At 39.7% G+C, this 26,521-nt stretch overlaps 1 protein-coding gene across 2 annotated transcripts in view; it reads right to left on the minus strand.

The window, feature by feature from the left end:
* NRBP2 (nuclear receptor binding protein 2) overlaps positions 1-26,521 on the minus strand; it is a 1,106,111-nt gene that overhangs the window by 376,511 nt on the left and 703,079 nt on the right. The gene's annotated exons all lie outside the window — the stretch shown is intronic.

Genomic DNA, 26,521 nt, shown 5'->3' on the forward strand with positions numbered 1-26,521 from the left:
ATCAGGTACATAAGAAAAGCTGGTGGTGGAGTGCAGAAATCCAGGAAGTAATCAAAAGAAAGAAGGAAGGAGTGTAGGGAAAAGTGGGAGATAGAAAAGATGGACCAGGCTAAGAAAAATACTGGTTGGATAACAAAGAGGCTAAGAGAGGAGTTGCAATAGCAAAAAAGAAGACATCAGTGGCACTCTACCAGCTTCCTGAAAGACTCATTAGATGGTACAATGAAACTACACCAGTTTGCAAGTCAAAGATAGAAATATAAAGAAGACGGTTATCAGACACCCTTCATTAGGGATGACAGCAACAACCTGCTCAGCAGTTCACAGGACAACAAAGGCAGATGGAAAGAGTACTTCCAGCAGCTTCTGAATGAAGGAAACCCCACAGAAGCTGTACTACCCCTGACATACCAAATAATGAAAGAAGAGGAGGAGCCCACCCTAGAAGAAGTAAGAACAGCACTAATATAAATGAAGCCAGGGAAATCAGCAGGCTCAGATGAGGTCACAGCAGATATGATCAATATGTTGGGTAAGTTAGGGGAGAAATGGTTCCTGAGGGTATTCATAGCAGTATGGAGAGAAAGGCATAGCCTAGATGACTGTAGAATAAGAATATTAGTGCCAGTGTACAAGAACAAAGAGGGCATTCATCACTGTGGCAGTATAGCGGTATTGAACTCATGCAACATTGCATAAAAGTTATGGAAAGGGTAACTAATAAACAGATATGCAGATTAGTAGAAAGTAATATGGGAGATGAGCAGTTTGGATTCAGATCAGGATGCAGCACAAATGACCTGATATTTGCAATGAAACAGATAGTTGAGAAGAACCTAGAGATGAGGAAAGAGTCCAACTGGGCATGCCTAGACTTAAGAAAGCATATAACAAGGACACAAAGAAACACTTGCAGAATTAGCACAGACTGTGTACAAAGACCAATGACTCAAGTATGAACAGTGTTCTGTCTCACAGAGGGTTTCCCAGTGGGAGTGGGTGTACATCAGGGTTCAGCTCTAAGCCCACTGCTGTTCATACTGGTGATGGACTACATCAACAAACAGGTTAGAGGGGATACAGTTCACAAAGTTGCTGTATGTAATCAGTGTGGCATTATAGGCAGATTCTGAGCAAGAACTTCAGCAAAGGATATGGGAATGTAATACAAAACTGAAGGCATGTGAGATGAAACTGAGCACAGATAAGACAGCTGTAATGGCAGTAAAAGGGGGTCAGAAGAAGCTGAGAAATTAGATAGAAGGGAAAACAATGGAATCTGTTAACAACTTAAATTATCTGGGAGGAGTAATTGAAGAGAAGGGAAGTCTGAATAAAAAGGTCAAAAGTAGAATCAGGGGAGCTGCAGCCAATTAGCATAGAGTGTCAGGAATAGCATATGACAAAAGAATGCCTAAGAAGCTGAAAAGTAAGGAGCAGAAACTGGTGTGACCAGTACTACTGTATGGTACAGAAACCCGTGTAGTAAAAACAGAGCAACTGTGGAAGCTAGAGGTGATGGAGATGAAGTGCCTGAGATGGGTGGTAGGATGCACACTGGGGGCTGGGTTAACACATGAGAGCATCAGAGCAGAAGCCTAAGTAGCTCCAATTGCAATGAAGGTAAAAGAAAACAGATTACATTGTTTTGGGCAAATGTGTAGAACAGCAGAAGACAATCTGGTGAAGAAGATTTGGGACAGACAACAATAAGACAAGAGAAAATAAATGAGAGCATCCAGCAAAGAGATGGATAGACTGTGTGAGAGAAATCCTGAGACAGTCATGAGCGCCTATTGACGAAGGTAGGAGAGTGGCACTGAATCAAGAGAGATGGTGATAGTTTACACAACACCCCGACTCCATGTAGAAAATGAGAAAATGGGGGGGGGGGGGTTGATGATAATGATGATGGCAGAGGATACAAACATAGCATATATAAGAACAACAGGCATATGTATTACAGGGCTCCAGAAGACACAGCTCTTGGGAACATACGCAGAACACAGCATAGAATTACCACATATTACAAATCAGTGTACATTTTACAAGTAGTATTTATGTATTGTTGGCTGACAGACTGATTACTTGATTAACTGTTACTATGGTTGGCCTCACTAGGCATATGATCTGTTTTGGCTGTGTTTTTTTTTCTTCTAGGGTAAATTAGGCCAAGGCACACAGACATTAGGAATTTAGGAACCTAAGAACAATATTAGGTAAGCAGTCATGAGGCTTTTAAGATGCCTGACCATATACCCTTTTAAGCAGACATACTTAAAAGTTTGTGCTTCCCTTGTCAAGCAGATCAAGGTGCTCTCCTCCCAAGCAAAAAAGGACTGTACATGATAACCCAGGTAGAAGTTTGTGTCTACCCATGAAGACTAGCCTTAACGTTAGTTAAAGTAATACTTTATTTGACCTTCAGTGGCAACTTATTTCATAGATTGGGAATAAGTTGAGTTATGACCCTAACCCTGTAGTAAGTCTTACTTATTTGTTGGTGTAGATTTATGCCCTTAATGTGAGTTTTTGTTGAGTCACTGGTTTTGCAAAGAAATAAGAGATCGTATAGTATTGGGTCTTCTGTGGCTCAAAAAAGAAATGGACAGATAACTCTGGAATGGTATGGTTGGTCATTGTTGCTGATAATTGCAAGCTGGGCACTGGTTTGACATAATAATGGTTAAAGTCTTCATAGATGCAAGATGCAGGGTTTGATTCTGACCTAGAGTTATTGGCTAGGCTTAAAATGGCCCTTCAGGGCAGTTAGCCTAGTATTTACCTATAAACCCATGGAGCTGCCTGCACAGTACAAAGTATAAGAAGAGCCATGCTAGTCTATCAGGATAACTGAAGGGGATTCTAGTCAATGAGGGGTCTGATAAGAGAAAGGTATGGCAGTAAGATGACTTCTTTGGATTATGAAGATATTCCCTTGGAAATTAACTGGGCCAGATAAAAGTATTTTTGACTACAGTATATGATGATGATTGAATGAGAGAGATTTGTCCACATAAATAAATGTTGAGGAGAGAACACCTTTTCAAATGCTACTATAATGAACTTTTTGCATTTAGCTTGAGACTGTTTTCAGTACACCAGGACTCTACAAGAGATTCTATTATTCACTTGGGTCAATAAGTACGGCTCCAACCCTGGGTAATGTTTAGCATTAACACTGTGGATTCAAAACTCTCAGGGTGTTTTTTCTTTTTTTGGGTTGGGAAGGTTGGCATAATAATTAAGGTGTTTCCTCACAGACAGAAGGTACAGGGTTTGATTTTCACATCTATGGGAAATCAGGTAGGCTTAAAATGGCCAAGAAGGGCAGCTAGCCTAGTAGTTACTAAGGAAACCCATGAAGGTATGAGCATATTCCAGCCCTTCCTGAGCTGCTTATTGTCTGTGGCTGAGCAGATAACAGTGCCCAGATTGCAGTCATCAGCAACTCTGGCCAATCATGCTGCTGGGATTTTGGATTGGATATCTGCAAAATAAATTTCAAACAAGAGAGGACCCATCATTGATCCTGTGGTTCCCCAATAGTTACAATTTTACATTCAGAGAGGGTAGTAGAAATCTTTGCTCCTGGGGAACTCTTGGATAGCCAATTTGCAATTCAGTGTATAAGATAGGGATTTACATTAAGTTTGTCATTTTCTAATAACACCCACATGGGAGAATAGTGACAAAATTATTGATCAGGTCACAATAAACAATGTGTACCTGAGTGACCCCTGCCCACAGCTTCTGTAACCTTGCCATAGAAGCTAACTATGTTCAGGAGAGAGGACTTCCCATCACAAAACCAAACTGATTTGGTTCTAGATCAGTTATGCTGTCTATGTCTGCAGAAATAAGATCGTCAACTATATGTTCCATGTATTTGCATATAAGGCTGATGAGACTGATGGGCCTATAACTATCTAGGTCAGTAGCCGGTTCATTTTCCAGAAGGGGTATTCTTTATTTCTTAATGAAGAAATTGGTGGTAAAGTAGGGGAGTTCTAAAAAAGTATGTCTGGCTGTTACTAATTAAATTATGATGGAGCTTTATCCTGCTGGAGAAGTTGAATAAAATCAATTGAAAACTGGAAGTTCTTTATTATTGGAGTCCACTATTTTGGAAGCTCAGATGTAAGCATTTGCAGACAGAATAAGTTTTGCAGAGTGGAACACTTGTGCAAGAGATAATGATGCAATCTCTTGTAGAGGAATGGACGCTGGCCCAAATGTGGGCTACACGTATAAATCTTGGAGGTGATTCAAAGAAAGATTGGTGAGCAAGGGCCATGTCAGAAGTTGCTGGATGGAGTGATGTTTATGGGGTTGGATACTTCATAAAAATATATGGTGGCAGGAAAATATTTTGCTGATGTTGTCGAAACACAGGTAAACAGAAAAAAAAAATGAATTAGGAAGCACCATAATATTCTTCAAATTTGGTTTGTGAGAGATATAAAGTATATCCCTAAAAGCTGTTTCATAGTTCATATGCACTTCTTGAAAGTTACAAGTTTTTCTCCATGGAAAATTGACATTTTTTTGTAAAAATAGGCATCTGTATGAAGTAAGTTTTGATTCTAAAGATGCTTTGTAAATGTTCCTGGGCAATTGCAAAAAAATAAAAAAATACTGATTTACGAAAGAAGTTAAAATATTCATTTTATAACAGTAGTATTCCTTTCAAGTACTTTTTATATGGGAAGATGTATTTTAAAACTATAAAGTTTGTGACAAAAGAGTGTTGAACCTCACCAGTGTCTGATAAAGATGACATACAGTTTTGCAGAGTGGAATGAAAGAGAGTTGCCAAAGATTGTGGGGACTATGATGCAACATTTGCCCAATACTTTGCACATAGTACATGTAAGAGACATGCTTCTTATGCTATGCAACACAGGAATTGTTTAATTTATGGACCGACTGCTCATTTAAAATACTGTAGTGTAAATGAATGCTATAGAGGAAGTGGATAAAGAAGAAAAACTTTTGTTCTGAAGAAGCTCATGTTGATTAAAGTGAGTGAAAGTGCTTAACTATTAACTCAGTTACGGTCCTGTGTTTGGATTTATTGCTTCCACTGGTGTTCATTCATTTTTTACCTGGTTTTGTGTTTGTTTTATTTTAATTTTGTATAGAAGGAAAACTGTAAGAGAATTATGCATAAGGACATACATTTAATTCCTGCAAGAACACAGGAATGGAGCAGTTAATGCCAACGTAAACGAAAAAAAAAAGTATTTATTGAAAAACACTTTTATTTAAAAATGTTCTGGGGAAAGAAATAGATGGCAAAAATGCTATAAATTATATTTAAAGATAAGACAAAGGAAGATATGGTTAATGAAAAGAAAGAAGAATGTCTTTATCAAAGACTTGGGGAGACATAGAAATGTGAGTAACTAGTTTAAAAATGAAAGAGAATGAAATTATTTCATTAGTTATTCTGAACTTCTAGTTCCACAAGTAAAATTACTTGTAAAAGCTATCTGTTCATATTGTAAGCCCTGCTGGTCCAAAGTCTCGATGTTCAATTCACAGCTGTGGAAAAACTGTGTAATGCTACCACCAGATTTGTGCCTTAGTAATTTATTACTGCATTTTTTTCCATAAACCATGTTACTGGTAAATTTCTGTATAGTCTTGTGCCTTAAACTGCAGTTCAAGTTCAGTAGTGAGAGAATTGTCTCTGCTACAGTTTGTGCGTCAGTGCCTTTATATTCTGCTTATCACTTACCTGCTTAAAGTTGCATTCTGTGTCTGTCCCATCCCCTACTAACAAATTAAGCTAAATATTCTAAAAGAGCTCTAACACTGCCTTTATTTGTTTGCTAGGCTCTGCAGCTTACCTGCTTTTCCAACCCTCCCACACTTTTGCTGTTGTTGTTTTATAAATAAAGTGGTGTTTCAGGCCTCCATCCCTTATGATTATCTGATTTCCATAGTCCTCCCCTCCCCTCTTACCCTGCTATTGACTGTTATATAAGCTATTTATGTACTCTTCCCACCCATTCTTTTCCACAGATCCATGATACTGAGTGCCCACCCAGCAAACCAGTATTGTTCTTGAGTAAACCTCCTTTACTACATACTGTTTCCTGCTCATTTTCCTGGAGCTTAGCAAAGCTTGTAGTCCTAACCTGTATCCAAAAATATTTTACTTGTATCCAGTGCCATCCAGGCAAAGTTAAGCCCATTTGATTGCTAAATCACACTTAAGTTATTTTCAGTGATTGCTTTTGTTTCCTGCTTTTATGTGAGCATTTGACTCAATTTGTTTTGTTAAAAAAATTGCTCTTCCTCTCACTGTTACTGTCTTGAAATGACCTTCATCAAGGGATTTCCAGCGAGTTGTTTAACTGGTTTGTGTTAGCATTGCACTTTTGGATCTCTTCTACTGCATTTATACATCAAGAGGGCTGGATTTATTCATCTTGTGGCAGGAAGTTTTTGCCTGGTCTATCTGAGTTGGGAAATATATAACAGGAGTCATAGTGTAGTCATGTTATTGGCAAGAGGGCTCATTATTTAGTTTTCTGTATTTTTTCTGTGCCGCTATAAATGTTGCATGTTTGCTTTGATTTTACAGCAGCAAACACCTAGAAAGCAAATTTTCTCTGTAGAATAATCCATAAAACTGTAACCTCTAAAGCAGCAATATAGTGCAAATACCTTGTGCGCTAACAAGCTTAGAGCAACTGGTTGGGCCTCAACACAATACTATTAAAAAGACAATGAGCCCTTGGAACACTGGGTGCTCCAGGGGTTGTTGCATTCCAGTAGTCATGTCATTACATTGGTTTATTGCAAGGTCATGGGATTATGGACCTTGCAACCTTCAAATATAGGCTTGAAGTTGCCTGAACAAATGATGGACCGACAGAGTTTAATATCGCGGACATTCTATTCTGTATGATGAGAAGTCAGAAAAAATGATGCGCGGTGTTGGTAAGATAAGTGTTAGTAAAATTATGTTTGCAAATAATGTTGCTGGTAGTGATCAACCAGATATTTTTTGGCAATTTTTCTGGCTTTGTGATTTGTGTGTGTTGGGATGAAGGGAATAGCCTATGAGATAAACGTTATTACTGTTTTTACGACGCTGGTAGTGATTAGACCACCAGTGATTAAACCAGATTTTTTGGACAATATTTCTGGCTTTTTGATTTGTGTTGGGATGAGGGGAATGGCATGATGAGAAATGTAACTACTCTTTTTTTTTACAGTAATGCTTAAAGTGTTCGACTACATACTTAGGACAATATTTCTGGATTTATCATTTGTGTGGGCAGTTGGGATGAAGAGAATGGCATGGTGAGTAGTGTTACTAATCTTTTTTACAATAATGTTGGCAGGGATCAACCAGATATTTTGGGCAATATTTCTTGCATGGTGGTTAATGTGGGCAGATAGGATGTGGAGAATGGTATGGTGAGAAGTGTTATCACTGTGTTTTACTACAATACTGGCAGTGATCAGACAGATATTGTGAGCAATATTTCTGGCTTTGTGATTTTGTATGAGCAGTTGGGATGAAGGGAATGGTGCAGTGAGATAAATGGTTGTCCTGGCTATACCTACTAGGTGAGGATGGTGTTGGCTGAATGAAGGTAACTTATCTTCTTGTCTTTGCTTAGTTTAAACAGTCACTATCTGGCTTTGGAGGACTAGTGTGGTTTTGTGGGAAGTAAGATGGACTACTTAAGTGGACATGTTATGCACAGACAGAATAGGTATAATTGTTGTAGTTGTCTTTTGTGGAAGCAGATGACTAGCTGTCAACTGCTGTTTCCTTATTATTTTGGCTTTGCAGGACTAATGTGATTATGTGAAGCAATATTCAATATTTTCATGTGTGGCAGCTGTGTGGCACAAAGGTAAAGTACATTTCCCTGTCATCCTCTTTTATTGCAATCAGATGTCTGAATTGTACATAGAAATGGATATAACTGCTTGACAGGGGTTGACTGGATGAAAGTAACTGACTCTGTTGTCACTTAGTTTCACAGTAATCTTTCAAAAAATAAGGGATAAATGAACAGAATACCAAGACCATCAGAAGTTGTAGAGGCTGGTGGCCCCCTCACACCAAACTGTATATGTGGATTTTGATGTGGGTTAGTAATCCCCTCTTTCCTGAACTCCACCTAGTCTAAAGCCAGCCCTTCTCATGGATGTACCCAGAAGATTGCTGTACTTGTTGGGGGGACTAGTAATGTTGTCATTATTTCTTTATCATTCCTCCTAAACCTAAGAGGTCACTATATCTTGTGTTGGGCTGGGAACAGTTTGGTCATTTTTATTTTTTTATTTTATTTATCCTTTTGGTGCCCATGTTAGCTCCACTAGGCTAATAGCATCTTTTCATGGAAGATCTGAGGTGATACTAGGGGAAATTTGTCCAGGGGAAGTTCTCCTACTCTTTTCAATAAGTGCTGTGGGATCTTTTACATCCATTTGAGCTACCACCAAATGAAGTAGACTGAACTTTGGTTTAACACCTTATCCAAAAAAATGACACACTAAGGACTCCTGAACCCTTCTTATGCAGTACTGTAACGTCAGCAATTGATCTTCTGCACCAAATATGGGTGGGCTACCTGTTATGCTAGTGGTGCTGTTACTTCTTTAACTTTCCTCACAAACTTCAGAGAGGTGCAGAGAGGGTCACTATAGCTTGTACAGGTGTACTGCATTGTCTCTAAGAAAGTTGGAAGCATTATTACAATTTTGTTTTATTTTCTTCACAATTAAACATTTTATACATATACAGGTGGTTATCTTGGGTCTATGTCAGATGATCAAGTTTTCAGAAATTTGAAATTCATACAGTTGAGACCATATGATCGAGTTTCTGAAAACTTGAACATCAACCCCCCCCCCACAAAAATCTACCTTTTTATGTTTTTGTAAGGGGGCAAGCCCCCTGCACTCCCCATACCCCCTGTAAATTATATATACCAACCCTGAGATAGTACAACAGTGAGGAAAAGGGTAAATTTCCTGATCCACACTGTATAGTGATCTTCATTCAAAACCTTTATGTTTTCAAAAACTCGATCATATGGTCTCAACCATATGAATTTTGAGTTTCTGAAAACTCGATCAATTGAAACGGACCTGTTATCGTTTGGAGAGAGTAAATTAATCATGCTGCTTATATATATCTGACAGCAAATATGTAATATTCAATTTTTTTTTTTTTTTTTTTTTTTTTTTTTTAGTTTTGCCCCAGTCTGACATTAGAAGAGTATACAGAACGTGATTGTCTTTGGGAGGGGTAGAGGTGAGGAAGCATGCTGTATATAACTATGACAGCAACAACTTGGAATATGACTGCATGCATTTGTGCCTTAGTTTTAACATTAGTTTAACACCATATGCGGATACACAAAAAGAGGCTACCTATTTTGAGGTGGGGGAGGGTGGGAAGCAGGTACTATTTCTAGATATGATATATGTACAGTATGCTCGTGGGGAGCAGGTACTATTTCTAGATATGATATATGTACAGTATGCTCACAAGCATTTCTCTTTTCAGTTTATTGTGAACTGGTGTTTGGTCAATTTTGAGCATGAACATGTGGATATAATTTATTTCTTCTTGAAATAAAAAATTAAGATTTAATTTCTTTTCTGTATGCATAGTTTTTGTTCAGGTCATCACTGGATCTCCAGATTGGTGGGGGAAATCTCTGAAATAGACTCCAGCGCATCTGTAATCCCATGGCTTTTGGCTGTCTAGAAACCCCACACCCCTCAGCTTACTTTAATTATTACAGGGTAGTTTTGGTCATTTAGAGTAGTTTGGGTTGTGTTGAAAGGATGCAGGGAAAATACATTTGAAGAGTAAGATTTAATTTCTTTCCTTAATCATGGTTTTCATGCCGGCCATCACTGGATGAAAATCTTTTAAAAAACTTTAAAATGCATCTAGAACTCCCATGGCATAATGCAGCTGTTACTGCCACAGTTATCAGTGTGCAGTTTTGCTTAGAACATGTTGCATTAATGAATAACTGCATGAACAAAAACTGAAGAATAAGACAAACTGTGAGGTAGTGTGAGTAGGCCTGGATGAGTCAGCACTTGGGGGGGGGGGGGTTTGTGTGTATGTGGTGATTTGGGGTACGCCATGGAGCACTTTTGCCTAAGGCAACAGTTTACTTAAGGCCAGCTGTGCTAGTGAAGTGTGATTTTGTTGTAACTTGCAGTGGTTTGTTATACTTGACATAACAAAAGGCAAAACATTTGGCCACCCGTTTAGATAAAGTCTGCTTACTGGATGTTAGGCCTTCTTTCTTCTTTGTGACTGAAACAATAAGATGATCATTTTTTTTTAAATTGCTTTGGTTTTCCTACTATAACATCAGAGTTGCCCGTATGCATCCAGCAAAAATAAATTATATTCTCCATCATTCTGTTAATTTAGGAAAAAGAATAACAGATAACAGATTGAGAGACACCGTTAACACTGCTCTTGGCATGAAAGATGGATTACTGAGTGATACCCTTTTATTATGGAATTCCAACTAAACTGTTTATACTTGACAGCTTATAACTCTGAAATCCTCCTACCCAATGTAACAGCAACTAGTAATAAAATACTTTATAAGAAAGTTATTTTAATTTCACTGAATCCATGCATTCAAAGGGAGGTAATGATATTTTCTTCAACATGAAATTCAAATCCCATATAACAAGTCTGAGATTACCATTTCCTTTATATTCTCTTTTCTCTGAGGGATGGCAATCTTGGAGTTTGTGTATATAATTCTGGGGATGTGAGGGGCTTCCCTCTCCAAAAAAACGATGTTTAAAGGAGAAGAGCAATGTTCATTCAGGATTCGCTCTTCAATAGAGACCCCTTTTGGTTTATGTATCACATGACTATGTTACTATCTTGATTTGAAGGTATTCTGGCAGAAGACTATCATGAAATGCTATAAAGACCATATAAAATGTTTTAGTTTCCTTCAGGATGATGTGAAGAGATCATGTCTATTAAAACCAATTGTCCTGCCCTGCCAACCTGCTGATGTTGGCTCCTTTAGGATAATCTGAAGCATTAATTCTTAGATACTGGATTTCATAATGAGAACGTTGTGCCATTCCTTTGTATAAACTTACTAAAGCTGTCCACCACAGAAATTTCTTCTTTATGTCTTGTAGAATAGCAGTCATTATGTCTAGTGGATCCTTTGATTCCATGGATTTCTGAAATGTTGCAGAGTCTTCCTCATATGAAGTCTTTCAGCAGGAGCAAAGTGTATACAGGAAGACATGTACTACAGACCTCTCAGAAGCTGTCTTGTTGCATTTTCCTGTTGCTAGAATAATTCTACTAAGACTGTTTTCAGCAGGAAAAACTCAAGTTTGGTCCATAAATTTGATTGTAAGTTCACAGAACTAGGCTGTTGACCTCAATGATCTACTGAAAAGCCAGCTAGTGAAAAAAATCCATATTACTGCTACATTTTAACATCAAAAGGTAGATATTCAATTAAAAAAATAAATAGAACAAGCCCCAAGCACCTTCCCATACAGAGAAACACACCTCCCACAAAAAAATTCAGCCTCTTTGTATAGGACTGCCCTCTCTATCAACTCTGTCAGGAGAAGTCTCACTGAGCAGTTGTTCATTATGACATTTTGACAAAAAGAACTAGGCCATCTACCCCTTGATGAGTTGCCCTGTGCACAAATGGATGATACCCAAACATACCTCTCAACTGTCCAGAGTTTTCCAGAATGCCCAGATTTTTGCCTCATATTTTCGTTCTGTTTCTCATAAAATTTTGTTTTCTAGCCAGTCACTGGCAAGTGATTTAGGACTGAAGTCAGAAAATAATGGCAGACATTTAAGTTTCAGACATCATATCCTTCAGAAAAGTAATGCTAATGCAAAACCTGTTATTCTAGCTATGTTCTAAGTTTGTAAGAGCAATATTTAAAAAATGTCCCTATTTTTTGGCCTTTGTCCCCCCCATTATTTGTGGCTTTGTCCAGATTTCTTTCTCTAAGAGGTTGAGAGGTATGTACCCAAAACATTTATCCAAATTCGGTCTATGTGTGCCCCTAGAAAGGCTACTGATGTTGGGAGACTTTTTGAAAGGTATTCTTATTCCTCGATATTGGCAGAGTATAACTGTCTGAGTGCTGAATCAGCTGTTATCTTGACTTTGGTATTTCAGTATTTTGCTTTCTGAGGTGGACAAATACTGTAGTTAATCATTTGGTATATGATCTAGGGGTTGTTGATAGAAAATGGCAGTGTGCTATCTCAAATCTGAGTAATTTTCTGTGAGAAGGCCTCATGCGAATGCGAATATAAGCATTTTTCATATCTACTTTAGCCATGTAAGAAATTTGCAGAATGAAAAGAAATAAAATCATCAGCCATCATTCTGAAAGATTTCATCTTTATGACCTTGTTCATTTTTTAATTTAGAACTGATCTTGAAGACTTATCCTTTTATGGAAGAAGACTAGCTTGGAGGAAAAAAAACTTTCCTATCTGACTCTCTGATTACTCTTCTTTAATGGTAATTGATCCAGTAATGAATCCATTATCTGTAAAACTTGCTGTTCTTGTTGTGAAAGTATTTGTAGAATAATGTAGATTTGGAGTATCTGAAGAAAACTTTCTACACAATGTTGCTGAAGTGTTTGCAGAAACACATTTGGCTCTAATCAGCTGGCAAGCAAAAAATGATTCTAAAATGTGCCTGTTGAAATATTGAAAAGGAGGAAGGTACAGAAGGGAGGTAGCAGACACTTTGGAAATCGTTTGTAGTATCCTCTTTTCTTTGTTGAACTTGAGCTGTAATTGGACTGCTTTCCATTAAACTATGTTTGGTAGTGAGTCTGATGAGAAGGAATTCCTTTTCTATTAAATGGGTCTTATTAGAAGTATAACTGTTATGGTACAGAGGAGGTGGTACATACATTTCCCTACATGAAACAAAACTGTACTAAGCTGTTTAATGTAATTACAATAATCTAATTTTATCTCACCTGACTTTTTTCATATTCTTACTCTGATGACACAAAATAACAGGGAAGAGGAATTACTCACTTTTGCAGTAAATCTGAATCATACTTTTTACCAAGGTTCTCTAACCTCAGATTTAAAATGCAAAGGTAGCAGTGGTGTGGGAGTATGGTGCTACCACATTTTGGGGCTGCAGAAAGGCAAGCCCCTTCACTATTATAAGCTGTGTTTGTTCTGTTAAAAATCTGATTTATGAATAAATATAAAATTCTCATGAAGTGCATGAGTAAATTCTTATTGCACAGTGACTTGACTAGATGCAAGTCTATTTTGATATTTGTTTCTTAGAGTTTTTTGGGAGTTTTGTATTTAGTTCATTTTGACCCTAGTTTGATTTTTTTCATCAGTCTTATGAATGTGACCTGAATACATGTATGGAGAGAAACTGAACTACTTTGAATTGTATTGTATCTGCAACTGGGAGAGGGGATTTTCACTTTGAGATAATGCAAAAGCTAAACTGGTATAGAAAAGAAATTGATAAGAATTTTAACTAGAGCATGAATGCATAAAGTGATAAAAGATAATTCCATGTATTACAGAAGTATTTTATGTAACATAGACTGATAATTTATTTTGTTAAAAAATTATTAAAAGATGGATAATGAAAACTTTTGTCTGACCTGACCATGTGTTTTTAACATGAAAAGTATATCTTACAGATGGTATTTTTTACTGACATTAGATGACTGTGTAAAAAATTTAAAGAAATTAATAAAAAGAAATACAGTGGGAGACTTCTGTAATAAGACGTTAGCAAAGACTTTTTTTTTAAAGGATATATTAAAATATCAGACACATGGAGACAGATACAGAATTACAAAGGATGCATATATTCTGACAAACAAAGAGTTACATTCTTTATGGGATATTAAAAAGTGAACTGTAACAGCAGAAAAGTACAATGAAACAGTAAATTACGAGATTAACATATAAGGAACTAGGAAAATTGTAAGCATGCATCTAAACAGTGGTAAAGTAGATGTTTACTCCTTTAAGGAATATAAAATTGGTACACAAAACAACTTGAGACATGGATACAAGAGATAAGGATGGAAAGGTTGTATGAATTAGTATGAAAGGTGAAATACTGAAGATAGTAACAATATATACACAGTTAGCAACAGAATCTAGTAGTTTGGAATAATGTAAACACAGGGAGAATTTGTAGCAGAGAATGGGATAAAAGAAACAGAGAAAAATAAGGCCCTTGTGTTGGATGGCCTACGATATAAGCTTTATATGATAATATAATCTGTTATGAAGAAATAATCTACATGTATAACAAAGGACTAAAATAACAAATGTAGAATTTGTACAACTGTTAAAAAACTGGACAATTACTATTTTGAGTATACACCAAAAGTCGTTATGAGTTTGCTAGAAATATTTGCAATAGAGTTTTATAAAAAAAAAATAAACAACGATCTTATAAAATGAAAAGTAAGAAATGTAAGAACATAGTAGATTTCTCTGTCTGATTTCTCCAGGTCTTTTGGGTTTCTTATACCATGATGAGAATGGACCTCATTCCTAAGTCAAAGTATGATTAAAGATTGTGAAATTAGTATTGTTTCAATCTTTCATGTTATAGGTTCATAGGTTCATAGGTAGGTACTAGGCTATTGGCCCTAGGGCCTATATAAGCCTAGACAAAAAAATGTACCCTGGCTTTCGCCACCCAAGAAAATTATTTTCCTGTGCCCCTCTGGAGCAGAACCACAGAAGTGATCCCTGGGGTGAATTTCCCATTTCCCATCCAATCATCAAGATTTTTCTTGAAGAGTGCTAATGAGGAGCTCTGTTTGACATAGATAGGTAGCCTGTTCCAGAGTATGGGAATTCTCTGGGACAGGAATCTATCCCTCCAGCATGTTCTGTTTATTGTGGTGACAAGGTTTAGGTCCCTAGAGCGTGTAGCTCGGAGGGATTGGGATTTCTTTAAGTGGAGCATGTTCAACAGCTCTGGGTTTGACTTAGCTTTGTATGTTAGGCAGAGATCGCCCCTGAGTAGGCGATATGCAATGGAGTAAAGCTGTAGTTTTTTGAGATGGTCTGCGTAGGACATCTGTTTGAGGCCAGTAATCCTCTTTGTGAGGTATTTCTGTGGTCTTTCCAGTTGTTGTAGATGTCTTGTGAGGTACATACCAAAATGAGCATTGTACTCTATAATGGGTCTAATGAGTGATGAGTAGAGGGGAACAATGACCTCTTTTTTTCTGGATGAGAATCCTTTTGTGATGAGATGAGCCATGTAGAAGGATTTCATGACCACTGTGGCGATGTGATTATCAAAGGAGAGACTACTGTCCACCTGTGTCCCAAGGTCTCTTATCACATTTTCGGCATTAAGTAGACTACCAGCTATGTGGTAGTTCATGGGTACAGAGTTTTTGCCAAAGGGGATGACAATACACTTTTTGGCATTGAGCTTCAGGCCATGGCTTTGACACCAGGTATCTGTCTCAGTGAGGCCCTTTTGTAGTTTGTCCACATTGTTAGGAGTTTCGATTATGGCTCCTAGTTTGCAGTCATCTGCAAACTTTGTTAGCCAAAGACCTTCTGTGCTAGCCTGCACTTCAGAGAAGTAGATACCAAACAGGAGAGGACCCAGGACTGAACCCTGTGGTACTCCACTTGTCACTGGTCTGAAGCCGGATTTGGAATCTGCTATTTTCACACTGTGGGTTCTGTCTGTGAGCCAGTTGGCAACCAATCTTGTGACATATGGATTTATACCTAGTTTAGTGAACTTATCTATAATTCCAGAGTGGGGGATGGTGTCGAAAGCCTTGGCGAGATCTAGATAAGCTGTGTGAACCATTTTACCCGCATCTATGGCTTTGGTAACTGCTTCAAAGAAGTCAGTCAGGTTTAGGAGACATGATCTGCCTTTTACAAATCCAAACTTGGTAGGGTCCAGAGTTTGGAGATTGCCAATGTCTTTGTTTATGAGTTCCATGATGATACGTTCCATGACCTTGCAGACCAGGCTCGTCAGGCTAATGGGGCAGTAGTTCCCAGGGTCCGTCGTGGCTCCACCTTTGTAGAGTGGGATAACCATCGCGGTGCACCATTCAGTGGGTACAAAGCCTGAGGTGAGGTTATGATTGAACATGGTACTTAGGTAGGGTGCCAGTTCATTCTGTAGTTCGTGTAGAATGCAGCCTGGGATATTGTCAGGTCCCATGGATGCTGTGTTCTTGGCTTTGGAGAGTGTGCTTTTTACCTGGGCAGCCATGATTATAGGAACTTTGCATTCTTCCGGTATAGAGATGGGCCCTCTAGGGGGTGAGAGGGGGGTAAAGTTAGCACTGAACCTATCTGCTAGGATGTTGGCAATATCAGTTGGTTCTGTATATTTAGCTCCATTGTGCTGTAACTCAGAGCAGATCTGAGTGTACCCATTGAGATTCTTGACATAGCTATAGAATGCTTTGTGGTTGTCTTTAGAGTCAGTGGCAATTTTGTTTTCGTAACTAGCTTTGGAGGATTTTATGAGGGATCTCAGCTTCTTACTGAGGTTGACCAGGGAGTTCCTCCAGTCATGGGATTTTACTCTTTTTTGCAACAGTTTCTTTCTTCTGTTGTAGAGTTTGTTTATGGCAGAGGACCACCAGATTGGCTTCCTTTTTTGGAGGATAACATCTTGGTTCTATTAGGGATAGCATGATCCATGCACTTGTGTAAGTGCTTATAAAGTGCATTTGTGTAGGATTCAGCAGTCATACCTCTATTGTCCATCTGCATGGGTGTCGTGAAGTTTGCCACTTCTGTCTTAAGAAGTGTGAAGTTGGCTTTGGAGAAGTTTTTTACGATGGTTTCCCTAATTGGGGGTGGGGGTGGGATGTGGATGTCTAGGCTGATTAGCTTGTGGTCGGATCTGAACAACGAGGAATTGACCACTGGTGTGGAACACCAGTTTCCCATGTTGGTAATGACCATGTCTAGGATATTGCTGCCCCTGGTGGGGGTATGAATAAGTTGATCCAAGGCGTTGAAATTTATGAATTCTAGAAAACGTTGAGCAAAAGAGTTGGTACATGAGTAATTTTCCCAGTTAATGGTGGGGTTGTTGAAATCGCTCATTATTAGGGTGTTGGGTTGTACCCTAATACTTTCCAGTGTATCAAGAAATGAGAAGTGGGAATCCTGGGGCATGGTGGGGGGTCTGTAGCAAGCTACAATTTGGATTGTGGTCTTGCCCAGAGTTAGTTGCACTTGGGTAATCTCGGATGCATTATGCTGTGCAACTAGCCTGGAGGTGTGGATATCCTTAATGAATATGGACACACCTCCACCTTTAGTGCTTCTTTCTGGCAGAAAGGTGTGGTACGAATTGTAACCTGGTAATGCAGGGGTGCTCTCTGGAGCTTTGAACCAGGTCTCTATTACTGCACAGATGTCAATGTTCTCCATTTTAAGGAGTGCCTCGAGTGAGAGCATTTTGAGGTTTAGACTTCTAGCATTGAGTAGCATTACCCTCAGATTTTGCCTGCTTGTACCTGTTAGGGTGGTGACTTTGTCATTTGAACTTTGCCTAAAAAAGGCACTATAGTGGTGGCAAGAGCCTTAGCCAGTATCCGGAATCCTAAGGGCGACAGGTGCAGGCCATGTCTGGCAAAGCATCGTGGTCTGTCGATCATGTCGTCCCAGGCAGACAAATACTGGATCCCCTTAGAATGACACCAGAAGCTTAGCCAATTGGTGAAGTCAATCATTTTGTCCTTGTACTGTGGTATCATTCTGGGTGATGGCATGATGCTACTCAGGGTTATGTTCATACCTGCCTGGGATACAGGATCGGAGAGCTCCTCCATGTCTCTTTTCATGTAGTCCAGGGAGGTACGTCTCAGGTCATTCAAACCAACATGGACAATGACAGTGTCATATTTGTACTTATTGTGGAGTGACCTAAGTGCATGCATTATGTGGCGGATCCTGGCACCTGGCAGGCAGCTGACAGTAACTTTCTCCTTGTTTAGTCTAGTGAGTGGAACATCAGTGTGCCTAACTATAAAGTCACCTATGACTAGAGTGTTGGGTACATTGTTATGCCTTATTGGCTATGGTTGAGTGGCACACTGAGTTTGTGGGCTATGTGTCATTTGGGTTGTGTTGGGGGGTCGAGTTTGCTTGCGTTTATGCTTTGGATGTCCCTAATGCTTGGGCAGGCTTTTATTGAGAGCCTCCATGAATGTAAGTGTGTGTTTTGTGTTTCTATGTGTGTGTTTTGGTGGTGTAGGTTTTGAGGGACTATGTGATGAGTGTGGTGTGGTGCAAGTGTTTACCTTCTCCTCTTGACTGTCTAGTCCAATCTTGGGTGAAGAGAGCTTTGCTTCTACTTTGGCTATATAAGTGCATCGCTCACAGGTTGTAGTGTTGGGTGGTAGGAGGAGAGGGTTGTCTGTGTACATGAGGCAATTGCTGCATTGCCCCAAGATGCCCAGATTTAGCAGGTAGACAGGAGAATTCACTGGGAGCTGACCCTTAGACATGCCTGGATAGGTGCTTATTTATTAAGTACTAAAAACTGCTTTCCTCTAGACAAGTGAGGAAAGTTGAGTACTGCAGTAATTTGCAGCTTATGTAGTGCTTACAATGAGTTCTGAACAAGTGCTGAGTTCAAAGAAACAGATTTGAGTGCTGAAACTAGAAAACTGGCTAGTTATAAGAAACAAAACTAAGCTAGAAGGCTTCCCTCCAACACAAAAGGGCTTGGGGGCTCAGAAGTCTACAAACAGTCTAGACCACTTAACAGGAAAGGCAGGAAACAAGCTTAAAATGTTTTTTTTTTTGTTCTCTTTCCCAGATGCTCTCTTTGTACACATTAGGAGTGCCTGAAATCAGAATATAATCTCACTGCACTCAGTTGAGTGAGTAAATGAGATGGGCCCAGAAGGAGTATCCAAACACACATCTACAAGAGGGGCGGGCAGTTTCAAAGCCACTAAGATTAACACCAAAACAAAAACAGGGAGGGTGGGTGGGAAACTTAACTGAAGAACAGAGTCAAAACTTCCACTTGAGTTAATATTCATACAACACAATTAAATCAATTTAAATACTGTATTATTTGAAAAAAGTGCAGATAAAGGGTACTAAAATTCACTTATACGTCCATTTGAATACAGCTAGATCTTAGCCGTCCAAAGCTGAGGTTTTTAAGCAGAAAATATTTCAAACTGTACCACTTAAATAGGCATTGATAGGAAATCAAAGAATGTGGCTACCCCCAAACCTGCAATTACTTACAGACAATAAAATTCAAGCAAGCACTAACTGAAGAACAGAGTCAAAACTTCCACTTGAGTTAATATTCATGCAACACAGTTAAATCAATTTAAATACTGTATTATTTGAAAAAAAAGTGAGCTAAAGGTACTTAGATTCTCTTATACACCCAGCTGAATACAGTTAGATCTTAGCCGTCCAAAGCTGAGATTTTTAAGCTGAAAATATTTCAAACTGTACCACTTAAATAGGCAAGGACAGGAAATCAAAGGATGTGGCTACCCCCACACCTGCAATTACTTACAGACAACAAAATTCAAGCAAGCACTAACTGAAGAACGGAGTCAAAACTTCCACTTGAGTTAATATTCATGCAACACAATTAAATCAATTTAAATACTGTATTATTTGAAAAAGTGCAGATAAAAGGTACTTAAATTCTCTTATACGTTCAGTTGAATACAGCTAGATCTTAGTTGTCCAAAGCTGAGGTTTTTAAGCAGAAAATATTTCAAACTGTACCACTTAAATAGGCATTGATAGGAAATCAAAGAATGTGGCTACCCCCACACCTGCAATTACTTACAGACAATAAAATTCAAGCAAGCACTAACTGAAGAACAGGGTCAAAACTTCCACTTGAGTTAATATTCATGCAACACAATTAAATCAATTTAAATACTGTATTATTTGAAAAAAGTGCAGATAAAAGGTATTTAAATTCTCTTATACATCCAGTTGAATACAACTAGATCTTAGTCGTCCAAAGCTGAGGTTTTTAAGCAGAAAATATTTCAAACTGTACCACTTAAATAGGCATTGACAGGAAATCAAAGAATGTGGCTACCCCCACAACTGCAATTACTTACAGACAATAAAATTCAAGTAAGCACTAAAGTACAGTTTTGTACCTACCATAAATGTAGATGTTCGAGTGTTCACCCTGCTGCAGTCATCACACTTGAGTTATCCTGTCGTCAGGTGGTCCTGCAGTCGGCTGGATTTCCAAAGTCTTGGTCCAACTTTGGTTGCTGTCGCTTCATCCCTGACGTCAGTGCGCCAGGGGTACATATATTGCAACCGACGCCATTTTCTTCAGTTTTTCTTGCCCCAGATGTCAGGTGCCCCCAAAAGGGTGATCAGAATTAGTACCAAAAGATGTGAACACTGCATAAACACAAAATCCCTTTAGCTATAAGCAAATACATCAGTAAGGCATAGCAGAGATTTAGCCAGTAGAGCAGAGGGGATGGAGGGAGGGTAACCTGGACTGCAGCAGGGTGAACACTCGAACATCTACATTTATGGTACGTACAAAACTGTACTATGCTCATCGTGTTACCCTGCTACAGTCATCACACTTGGGTAGAATCCCAAAGCTAAAGTAGGGGGGAGGTATCATAGAGGATTAGGCAATGAGGCCCTGCAGAACTGCAGTGGCGAAGCCCGCCCTGGACTTAGAGTAAAGAGGTAAGTCATAGTGTTTGGTGAAGGTATGTACAGAACTCCAAGTTGCAGCTTCTAAAATTTCCTTGGTAGGAACCCCCCTTAGAAAGGCTGTAGAGGTAGCTGTTGCCCTGGTAGAGTGGGGTCTAATGGTAGGAGGAACTGGTTTTCCATGATGGGTATAACAGAACCGAATGCAATGGCCTATCCATTTAGAAATGGTTTGCTTGGATATAGGCCTCCCTTGAGTAGCTGTAGCATAGGATACAAAGAGCTGGTCAGTTTTTCTGACAGCCTTAGTCTTATCCATGTAGTAACGAAGCTGCATGTGAATGTCCAAGGAATGCAGGAGTCTCTCACCTTTGTTCTGTGGATTGGAAAAGAAAGTGGGTAGGTGGATGGTTTTATTTAAAGCTACATTGGAAACCACCTTAGGCATAAAGGAAGGATTAGTTCGTAGAGACACTCTGTCTTGATGAAAAATGAGGAAAGGTTCCACTGCCATTAGTGCCTGTAATTCTGAGACTCTCCTAGCTGAAGTTATTGCCAGGAGCAGGGCAGTTTTCCAAGATAGGAACTGAAGGTCTGCAGAGAAAGCTGGTTCAAAGGGAGGTAACGTTAGTTTTTCTAGAACAAAGCTGAGGTCCCATGTTGGTGTAGGAGCTCTTCTAGGTGGTCTAATGTTTTTTGCCCCTCTGAGGAACTGCCTTAGAAGAGGATTTGAAAATAAAGGTGGATTTGTGTCATAGTGAGCTGAAATAGCTGAAGCATGGATTTTAATTGAGGAAAAGGAATGTCCTTTGTGCAACATCTCAGCTAAATACTGTAGAATGTGAGGCATGTGAGGTTGAGTTGTGTCTTGGGCTTTAGCTTGGTTCCAGGCACAAAACCTTTTCCATTTGTCCGAGTAAGCCTTCCTGGTGCTTGGCCTCTTGGCTTCCAGAATGACATCCAGAACTGCTTGTGAAAGAGGAGCTTGTTGGATGTTTATTTGCCATGCAGCCAGATTTAAGGTTCTGAGCTGGCTGTGTAGAATCTGTTTGTTTTGTTGCATGAGCAAATGGGGTATTTGAGGCAATATCCATGGTGGGCTGTGAGCCATATTCTTTAATAGTGGGTACCAGTGCTGGTGTGGCCAGTCTGGGGCTATGAGAATCAGTCGTGGTTTTTCTTTTTTGACCTTCAGAAGAACCTTTGTGAGAAGAGGTAATGGAGGAAAGGCATATGCTGTCAGGTTTTTCCAACTGAAGGAGAGAGCGTCCACTTTCCAAGCTTGATGGTGGAATGTCCTTGTACAAAATTTTGTCAGTTGGTAGTTTTGAGGGCTGGCAAACAGGTCTATATTTGGAAGGCCCCATTTTTGAGTTATCATTGTAAATATTTGTGGGTCTAGTTTCCACTCGTGAGGATCTTTGATGTTTCTGCTTAGGTCGCCCGCCAATGTGTTTTTCTGTCCTGGCAGGAATTGAGCTTGTAACTGGACTTGGTAGGCCAGAGCTGTGTTCCATAAGATCATTGCTTGTCTGCAAAGGGGGTAGGAATGTGTGCCCCCTTGTTTGTTTATGTACCACATTACTGTGGTGTTGTCCGTCTTTATTGCAAGTTGTCCTGGATGTAGTAGATCCTTGAAGGCTGTCAGAGCTTTCTGTACAGCTAGCATCTCTTTTTGATTTATGTGCAGTTTTCTTTGTTCTGCAATCCATAGGCCTTGAATGAGTTGACCTGCCATGTGTGCCCCCCAGGCATAGTCTGAAGCATCTGTTGTGATAGTTTGCCTGGTTGGGGGCAAGGTGAAAGGCTGACCCTTGTTGAGGTGACATGCCTGTGTCCACCATAGAAATTCCTGTTGAAGGCAGGGAATGAGAGATATCATTGTGTCCAAGCTGTGGCTGTGTTGAGACCATACGCTTTTTAGGTACCACTGTAATTTCCTCATATGCAGTTTTGCAAATGGTATTATCAGTATGGAAGATGCAGAATTTTTCTTGCAGTTAATTGGGTCTTTGTTGCCATTGTCTTGAAATATTGAGTCAGTTGTAGTTGCTTGTCTGGTGTAAGATAAGCCTTGTGGGCCGTTGTGTCCAAGCTGGCACCCAGGAATGTCATTTTTTGTGAGGGTACTAGTTTTGACTTCTTTTCGTTTACTGTGTACCCCAGACAATTTAGGAGATGCTTCACAAAAGCTAGATGATGTAAGAGAATGTCTTTGCTTTCTGCTTGGATGAGACAGTCGTCCAGGTATGGATAAATTTGAATTCCTCTTTGTCTGCAGTATGCAATTACTGGTGCCAGGCATTTTGTGAAAACTCTGGGTGCAGTAGATAAGCCAAAGGGCAGTGCAGAGAATTGGTAATGGGTTGAACCTACAATGAAACAGAGGTATCTTCTGCAACTTTGTCTGATAGGGACATGCAGGTATGCCTCCTTGAGGTCCAACGTTACTATCCATGCTTCCTTGCCCAACATGGGAAGTAGCTGCTGTAGTGTTAGCATCTTGAAATTGGGAACTTGTAAGTAAGTGTTTAGAATTGAAAGGTCCAGAATTGGTCTCCAAGCATTGTCCTTTCTGGGTACTAGAAAGAGCATTGAGTAAAATCCTTGGCCTTGCTCTCGAGTCGGTACCCGTTGAATGGCTCTCATGGCCATGAGGGCTGTAATTTGTTTTTGTGCCTCTGCCCATTGATTTTGTGGCAGGTTTGGCATTCCTCTTTTCATTGGCAAGGTGTGAAAGTGGAATCTGTATCCTCGTAAAATTATGTCTAGGACCCATTTGTCCTTTGTGACCATGTGCCAGTTGTCTGCAAAAAGTGCTAGTTTTCCCCCCAAGGGGGCTGTCAAAAGAGTTTTGCTTGGCCAGCTGAGGTGCAAGTCATTGAGTTTGCCTTCTGGTGGGTTGAGACCTGTCTTCTCCTCCCTTCTGGGTTGTAGTGCCCCATTGGCGAGGTTTATACTGGGCTTGTGGTTGTCCTCTGCCCCTTGGGCGCCTGTATTTACCCCTCTGAGGTCTGTCAGTGTCTGGAAAGGACCAATTTTTTGTTGACCAGTTTCTGCTGAAGTGAGGGGGTTGAACTTGTAGGAAATATTTGACTGTTTGCATTGATTTCACCTTATCTTCCATTTTCTTTAAAACTTCTTCTGCTTTAACTCCAAAAAGAACATCCTGCTGTAAGGGAGCATCTAGTAGTTTTGCTTTAACATGATCAGGCAGACTTTGTTCCTTTAGCCAAGCATGTCTACGTATAACCGATCCAGTGACAGCTGCTCTGCAGGAGGCCTCCAAAGAATCAAACCCACATTGTAAGGTATGTTTGCCCACCTGTTCAGTGGCGTGCAACAAATCCTGTACTTCTTTCAATTCAGATTGTTGGGGAAGGGAGGTTATCTTCTGTTTTAACTGAGAGATTAGAAATTGCTGATACTTAAGCATATGAAATTGGCAATTTAGTGCCCTCAATGTGGCTGAGGTGTAAACCTTTTTCCCCCACCAGTCTAGTGCCCAGGAATCTCTCTCAGAAGGTACTGGGTTTTTAGCCATGGAAGCCTTAGCCCCCTTGGGACCCTGGGAGATAGTCTCTGGGTCAGCTACTGGGCTTTTGTAAAGAAATCTGTGAGAATCAGGTACTCTGTAGTATCTGTCAGGCTTAGCCGGAGCAGGAGGAAGAGAGTCTGGGTTGAAACTGGATTCTAAATAGACATCATCCACAATGTCCAAAACAGGTGGGATGGCTAGAGGTCTGTGTTGGGGGAGTAAAAGAAACTCTCTGAGCCTTTTCTTGGAATCAGAGTAGTCCTGACCTTCCAGTGAAAATGCTCCCTCATAGTGTGTAAGGTTTCCCCAAAAGAGTAGTCTTCAGGAGGGGAAGCTGAGGGAATAGAGTCCTCAGCATCAGAATCTTCATAAGGAGAGAAGGAATAGTCTTGGTCCTCAGAGGAATCCGAAGAAATAGACATTTGCTCAGAGGAAGCAGAATCTTCCTCTTGTCTAGGCCTTTTGTCAGGAGGGGGCTGAGAACCCCTGATAAGAGAAATCAAATCTTCAGCCATTTTGAGCATCTGTTTCTTAGGCATCGGACCTTGAACAGGAGACTGAAGTGTAGTCTTTTTAGATTTAGAAGGAGTCTTAGAAAACGTTTTGACTGTGAGAGTCGTCGGTCTGAAAACACCTTCAGAATCCGATGGCGTTTCAGAAGCACCGACGACCTTAGAAGGTAAATCGTCGGAAGGGCCTGAAGTAAAAGGCTGCGTCAGCCTAGTACATTCCGTCAAAATATCCATAGCGGTTTCGGGTTCCAGAACTGCGGTAGTCAGGGGCTGTGTCGGAGCCTCACTGAGAATCGAAGAACCGGGGACCGGATCAACCGAGGCCTCGGAATCTGGTTTAGGCCTGGGTTGTCAGTCCTTATCCCTGCGTTTTTTGTGCACGCCAGTAGTCCGTAGCTCCGATGGTATGTTATAGTTAAATTTTCTCCCAAAATAGTGTCGTGCGAAATCAAATCGTCTTTTAATAGTACGCTTATTAAACCTAGCACAAAATCGACAAGAAGTGACGTCGTGATCAGGGCCTAGGCAAGATATGCAGTAAGAATGAAAATCCTTATGCGGTATTTGCTTCCCACAATAAATGCAATTGTTAATTTTTCTGACATAGGTCTGAGGCAAGAAAAGTTTCCCCAACGGGGTACTTAGCTTTATAGACGACTTCGGTCTGAAATTCGAATTCGACAATCTCAGGAGTCGGCCGACCGGCACTTATGAACTGCTTCTGCTTCGGGCACCGCGCGGCAAGAAAGACTGAAGAAAATGGCATCGGTTGCAATATATGTACCCCTGGCGCACTGATGTCAGGGATGAAGCGACAGCAAACGACGTCGGACCAAGACTTTGGAAATCCGGCCGACTGCGGGACCGCCTGACGACAGGATAACCCAAGTGTGATGACTGCAGCAGAGTAACACGATGAACATCTGAAGAACAGAGTCAAAACTTCCACTTGAGTTAATATTCATGCAACACAATGAAATCAATTTAAATACTGTATTATTTGAAAAAAGTGCAGATAAAAGGTACTTAAATTCTCTTATACGTCCAGTTGAATAAAGCTAGATCTTAGCCGTCCAAAGCTGAGGTTTTTAAGCAGAAAATATTTCAAACTATACCACTTAAATAGGCATTGATAGGAAATCAAAGAATGTGGCTACCCCCAAACCTGCAATTACTTACAGACAATAAAATTCAAGCAAGCACTAACTGAAGAACAGAGTCAAAACTTCCACTTGAGTTAATATTCATGCAACACAATTAAATCAATTTAAATACTGTATTATTTGAAAAAAGTGCAGATAAAAGGTACTTAAATTCTCTTATACGTCCAGTTGAATACAGCTAGATCTTAGTCGTCCAAAGCTGAGGTTTTTAAGCAGAAAATATTTCAAACTGTACCACTTAAATAGGCATTGACAGGAAATCAAAGAATGTGGCTACCCCCACACCTGCAATTACTTACAGACAATAAAATTCAAGCAAGCACTAACTGAAGAACAGAGTCAAAACTTCCACTTATTTAATATTCATGCAACACATTTAAGTCAATTTAAATACTGTATTATTTGGAAAAAGTGCAGATAAAAGGTGCTTAAATTCTCTTATACGTCCAGTTGAATACAGCTAGATCTTAGCCGTCCAAAGCTGAGGTTTTTAAGCAGAAAATATTTCAAACTGTACCACTTATATAGGCATTGACAGGAAATCAAAGAATGTGGCTACCCCTACACCTGTAATTAC

Source organism: Protopterus annectens, chromosome 3.part1 (assembly GCF_019279795.1).
Source record: "Protopterus annectens isolate FY-2018-M chromosome 3.part1, PAN1.0, whole genome shotgun sequence".
Lineage (NCBI taxonomy): Eukaryota > Metazoa > Chordata > Ceratodontiformes > Protopteridae > Protopterus > Protopterus annectens.